Source organism: Mastacembelus armatus, chromosome 14 (assembly GCF_900324485.2).
Source record: "Mastacembelus armatus chromosome 14, fMasArm1.2, whole genome shotgun sequence".
NCBI lineage: Eukaryota > Metazoa > Chordata > Actinopteri > Synbranchiformes > Mastacembelidae > Mastacembelus > Mastacembelus armatus.
Window position 1 is genome coordinate 23499836 of NC_046646.1, and position 6627 is coordinate 23506462.

The following is a 6627-nucleotide window of genomic DNA, read 5'->3' on the forward strand; positions in this document are numbered from 1 at the left end:
GTTGTTGATTTGTTGGGCCTGAGGTCTTTGCATTCTCTCCGAGTGTGCTGTGCGTCAATCTGTGCTACTATGAGTGAGCTTCTGTTTTGCTCTTCTGCTCCACAGAACGTGTTGAATGATTCTCAGAGAAGCAAACACAGAAACCAAAAGGAAAAAGGAAACAAAAGCCAAGAAGGAACCGATACACAGGGCTGAGGAGAACCAGCAGCAAAAAATCCACTGTGATCATTGGGAAATATAACAAACCATCAATTGTCTGATCGATTATCAGATGACTAAATATTTGGAGCTACTTTGCCATATAGAGTCATGCAAATTTACTAATTTCTTTAAATCCGTAACTGTGAAGTGAAATAACCAAAAGATGCTGTGATGACGACACAGTGGATTGTGTTGCTAATCAATCAGAAATATTGACCAGGCCAGATTGTGTAAGCGGATCTTTCCGGCCCTGTGTGTTCACGCTGAGCTCTCTGAGGTTTCCATCCATCCTCAATATTTACACCTTCTTCGTTCTTCAGTCTGAAACTGCCGTTCATGGAGTAGTTTTCAAAGATGCCAAAATAAAAGGCGTTGTTCAACTTGACTGCAGTGGTCACTGGAGTGAGAAAGCTTTTCACTGCAGGGTCGTGGAGTCCTCACCTCTCTCCTAACGAACCTCTTTTCTCCGCTACGGTAAACGAAGCAATTAACAGCAACAGCGCTCATGTCATGTCTGCATAATGAATGGACAAAGAAGGCGCTGCAGTTATGGCTGTAGGATTAATGCATTGTGTAACTGCTGCCACCAGCCATAATATAAATGGAAAGTTAGTGGTTTTTTAAAGATACCAACTCTGTGCCAGCTCCGTTTTATAGGTTTTTAATCAGCTCAACTGGACGGAGCAGTAACTTTAGTTTCCATCTACTGTAAATTTCCGGTGATTGCTCTGCGTTGTCTTGATTTCTGTGGTGAAGTGGGAGCCATCAAAGTACCTGCAGACTCTGTCACGCTAAAGTCGTCCTGCAGATTGAGCTCATATCTTAGAATCCGGAGGGGAACGATAAGCAGAACATGCTGATGGATCAACAGGGTGATGGTCACATGTGGGTTTGAATCACACACATTTCTTCTCCTGTCTCTGTCTCCTCACGTGATAAGGCATCAGACTGTGACGCAGTAACAGTCAGTAATGTGTCGTTTAGTTTTCAGTTCCAGGCAAAAATGCGACTGATGTGAATTTGACAGCGTCTGATTTAAAAAAAGAAACAGGAAGTCGAGCGACCCCTCAGGCCCAACGTCACTGAACTAAAATCCTTTTTATCTGTCTCACAAACATCAGTGTTGAACGTTGCAGCAGATTCAAGAAGAAACCAGAACCATAGCAGTTATTCCCCATCAACATATGACACAGCAGACCAGTGTTTTATGAATTTGGGAGGTTTACAGTTCTGTGAATTCATTAACTTTTTTATTTACAATACAAAACAACCACTTGTGTGACATGTTAGAGTCTAATTCCACTATTTTTAGGCTCTATAAGTTTGAATTTGACTAAGAAATAATCCACTAATAAGAATAAATCCGTATCATTTCCATTTTACCCTTTGATTCTGCTCCTGGCTACTGGTCCAATACGACAAAGTTTGATTTGGAAATTAAACTTGATGTTCTGCAGCTAAGTGGATGCACAGAGACAGAAAATGGAGGACAGACATTCCCATCATCCTTTAAAGGACGAAAAACACAGACACCATCCTAGTAATTGTCAGATAAAGCGACAGTTTTTGTGTAACGGTGATATTTCTGGGTCCGACTGGTTGTTTGGTGTCTCTTTTATCGTTATCAGTTTGTAAGTGCAGCTGTTTCCCCCTGACAGCTTCATTTCAGAGATAAAACCTGTTAGAGAAGACTGGATGAATATATGTTGCAAATGATTCCACCTTCTAGTCACAGCGTCACCTGATCTTACCAGTGATGATCCATGGACGAGCTGGAACAGCACAGCTGGATTTACTCTGAACACCAGCCCGCCGTCTTTATCTCATGCTGTTATTCCACTTTTCACTGACATCTTCATCATTTTTATGCCGCTGCCATTCAGACGGCACATGAGTAATCATATGTGTGAAATTTCAGAGCGTTTGGATGCTTTTCTTTGTCCCTGAGCATAAAAGCGCAGACAAGCAGATAAAAAGGAAAAGAGACAGAGATTCTTTGGTGAAAAGAAAACTGCCCTGGAGCTTTTTGTCAGGCGTTAATGAGGCTTTTTATTCCAGAACAAATAGTCCGAGCTGTCTGTGTTTTTTAAGAATCACAGATGCAGATGGTCATAAAGTCCAGGCTTTTTTTTTTTTTGCCTTCTGGTGTGAAGCAGAAATCCTATTCTTGTCAAAGTCAAAGGTGCGGCAGCCACCAAGACACCAGGAGCTGAAATAGCTGCTCCAGTTACGCTCCACTTGACGAAACTGACCATAAGTCAAACGTTTGATCCCTTAAAACAGACGGATGAGGCTGTTTCAGCTGCAGCTCAGTCTGCAAACTCACTCTGCACAAACTTTCATTTTAATTTGAGCCTTTTCACCCAACCCACAATCCGAGCCTGCCAGTTCAGGCCGGGTCGTGCCTCCTCTCTTGTTTGCTGTTATCAGCTGAGTGAACCACACACACACACACACACTGCACCCCCCCCCCCAGACTGTGTGAGGGCAAGTGTTTGATCTGTCTGAGCAGCTGGAGGCCTGAGAAATGCGACGGGTCGGCTCATTAGCCCGTCTTCACCGAGCAGAACCTTGATTCATGTCAGTGTGTCATTAAAACTTTGTCCTCTGTCCGTTTTTTAAAACAGCTGATGTTGTCATTAGTCAGTTTGCAGGACTGGACTCCACCAATCACCGACCATTAACTGAGGATGTTTCAAGGTTGAACAAATAAGATTTCACATGATTTTGTGGAAAAGAGCTTCTTCTGCTGCTCCTTCAGACAAAGAGCCATGTGACTTTTCTCTTGGGCTATTGGGAAAAGAAGCTGATTTTGTGTTACCCTGAGCTCGGCTGCACGCTCAGAACTCTGGTGAGGTCGTAAAATGACAGAACCGAATCTCAGTTTTTCTTCTGGTGGATGGAAAAGTTGTTCAGTCATTTAATTTTGATTTAATTTACTTTTACTTGCTGAAACTTATCATGGGACCTTGTCTGCCATGGGTTTGTAATATTTTGATTTCTGTTTCCTCTGCAGTGAGTTTTAAACCTATAGACTTCTATCATGTGTAAAACTAATGCTACCCACTCTGTGCAGTGTTTCTTTGAGTCTTACTCTGGTCTCATTTCAGTGGAGCACAAATCCACACACGTAGAAACCAACGAGCTGCTTTGAGGGATGGACACGTTTCTGGACTGTTTCACCTGATGAACAACCAGTTGAACCAGTTAGTGTTACAGATTTTTCAAGGTGGGACAAGTTGCTTGAGTTTCTTTTTATTTAACTTTTTCATTCTTGTTGCGACTGACAGGATGTTGCCGTTTTATTCTGTATGTGTGATTATGTACCAGACAGGATCCAGCCAAAACAGTGAACCGTCTTAAATTGATTACACTTTCTGTTTACAGTTTGTATTTATGAACTGCATCAATAAATAGATGGGAATAAGATCATTTCCACCAGATACAGTGACCAGCTCCACTTTGTCTGTCACTGAAAACCCTCAAACTGGGTGGTGGTGAGTTTACTTTTAGTGTCTCCAGACAAAAGTGGAGTTTCACCATTTCCCAGGCTGCTGCTGCTGCTGAACAACCTGGTTCTGTGTTTGGAAAACAGAGATTGGACCAGTTTCAGTTTTACAAACTCAAAATCTGGCACTAGTCTGATCCTGCAGAGCCATATGTGATTTTGCCACTACACACTGAAAATCAACATTGAAGCCAATAGTTGCAAAAGCAGCAAAATCTGCAAAACTTCACCCAAACCCTCAAATCCTTCCAGTTCCAGTACTGTTGCAGACGGTCGGCCCTGACAACAACAACAAAAACAATCCCTCGTTCCCTGCAGACCATGAAACGGTTCCAGGTTTGACTTTTATAGAGCAGTGAAATAACACAAAACTGTTTCAAGGTGTGTGACGCCATCTCAGGGTTCAGTCTTTGTACAGATGTTTTCACCGTACAGCTGTGATGTAAAGTCTCTTTGAAAGGGACGTGAAAGTGTGTAAGGGCTGCACCTGGACCTGCACACCTAGGGGAAACTCATGCAGGTGACTTGACTTGTGGGTAACTAGACTCTTCAGGGCTGTGTGGGCGTCTGCAGCCTGTGCTGCCTCACCACCGTCACCACTTGCTGCTGGTTTCTTCTGTGACAGGATGGACAGAACAAACTCGCAGGAGCAAAAAAATCAGCAAAGAGCGTGATGAGCGTGTGAGGCGTGAACTGTAGGAGCTAGCAGGTTAACAAGCAGCACTAATGGGCATGCAGATTGTAATTCTTCAACGTTTTGTCATTGAAAGGGAAGTTGTTTTCCTCTGTGTGTGTTATTTCATCGCATAGTTACATAGAGTGCAGTAAAAATGTTTAATACTTCCTGAGCCATGAAATATTTAATGGCCTGTAATTAGCCAAAATCACTCTCCCACTATATTTATGGCATCGATCACATTCACTTTCCTCTTTGTCAATTAATTTTACCTTTTTTTTTTTTTAAAGCTATTTCCACCACTGTTTTCTATCATTTCAGTTGGTACCGGTGCCAGCTCTTTCTTTCTCCTGCTTCAGACTGTGCACTCGCCGGGTCTCACCACAAACTGGGAGGAACGACATGAATCACTGTGATTAGTCACATTCATGCGTGACTACACAACTGAAGTGTAGAAGGCAAACATCTGTTAAAAATGGCATCATTGTAATGAATGCTTCATTCACAGTTATGAAGTGTGAAGGGCGTCCCGTCATTATTTCAGAAAGGTCGAGGTCTACTGATCCTGGAGCAGTTTCGTCTGATGATGACAAATAATAATAATAGTTACTGTAAGAGTCTGCAGCTTCACTCAGCTTTTTAGCCTCTTTTAGCTTGTTTTGGATTTTACCGTACCCTTGCTAATGTGCACATCTGGATCTCACCCCAACATGTGCAAATAACACGTTACTGTGCAGTATGTTTGCTAAACTCTGCTTATGACTGCAGCTGGATGTGATGACATACACTAGTACAGGAGATGGTTAGAGCTGGGTAATGGATCAGGGCAGGTGTGATGGAGACAATGACCTTCGAATCTTTCAGGCACCTCCATCTTTCAAAGTCTGGTATTTGTACGTCTTAAAAGTGGAGCATGAACGTGTGTTAGGTTGCTCTTTAAACTGTTCATCACAATCACTTTCAGGGATTATTGTAGCGCCTCCTCACAAACTGGGCTTTGCTCAAACCAACTTTTGCATCCACTCCCTCCACTTTGAGTCCTGCTGTGTGAAAACACATGAACCTTCCACTCCCGTTACGCCTTTAATAGTTAGGAGCTTCTACCTGAGCACACGCAGGGCTTTACTCTGCAAACTCTGATATGTGTGTTGACATGATGAAGAACCTTTAATGACCACAGGCTCTGAGCAGCAGGCGGTGTTCAGCTCAAGCTGTGGACTAATTATCTGCAGATGTTCAGCGAGTGAAGCTGTTGTCCAGCAGTGAGCCGCCTTCTTCTGAAGAGTCCTAGCTCCACCTCCATTACAAGAGAGAAACCTGCAGCTGTAGAGAGACACTGCAGCTGAAAACACAACAGCTGGATTAGGCTGCACATGCAGTTAAAACTGTGACCACTGGTCATTTTCTGCCCTTTAAACAGCCAGACTGGTAATGGATCAATAGGACTGTGAAGGGCTAATTAGCTAGTGGGTTTGGGATTTGGTTTTATAAACCTAATGGAAGTTGTGTTTCATCATACCAGATTCAGACTCAGGCAGTCCTCCAACACCATGAGATATTTGTCGACCTTTGGGGATATTTACTCAGGCTTTGCCCTTCACTTTTTGGTGCTAAACAATGAAATTGTGTGTGTTGTTGTTTACTAAGGAGTCACACTGGGGTTTGCACTGATCTAAGTTGTGCATTTGGTTTCATGCATTATGTATTTTAAGGTGTTCCTGTTCAGAAATACAAAATATAAAGCAGAGAATGGAAATGAGTTGAACCCCCTCAGCAGCTGAAGGCTGATGCTCACCGTCAGGAGAAGGCAGGTTTTAAAATGTGTCGCCCTGCTGTCGGTGGGGCATCTCTTCTTCTTCTGCTTTCAGAAAGTGTAGTTTCATGTTTGCTGTCATTTGATTGTCGGTCGGTACTTTCAGCTCGTTTTCATTGCTTTTTGTTTCTCCAAAGAAAAATAAACTAAAAATCGACTTGAAATGGCAGAAATTGATGCTTAATTCAGCGAGAATTTACTTTTCCTTTAACCTCTCTGCTGCCTCCTCTTTGAGAACCCAAATATTCCAATAATAACGAGTCCTGCAGGACCCGTAAATACAGTATGGAGCCAAACATATAGAGCACAACAAACATTTTAATCGGTAAATAGTTTTTAAAAATGCTCTGTCGCCATGAAATGAATTATCCTTTTGAATTTGACCATGACCATTCTTCAGAAGAAACTTTTTAATTACAGCCCGATATT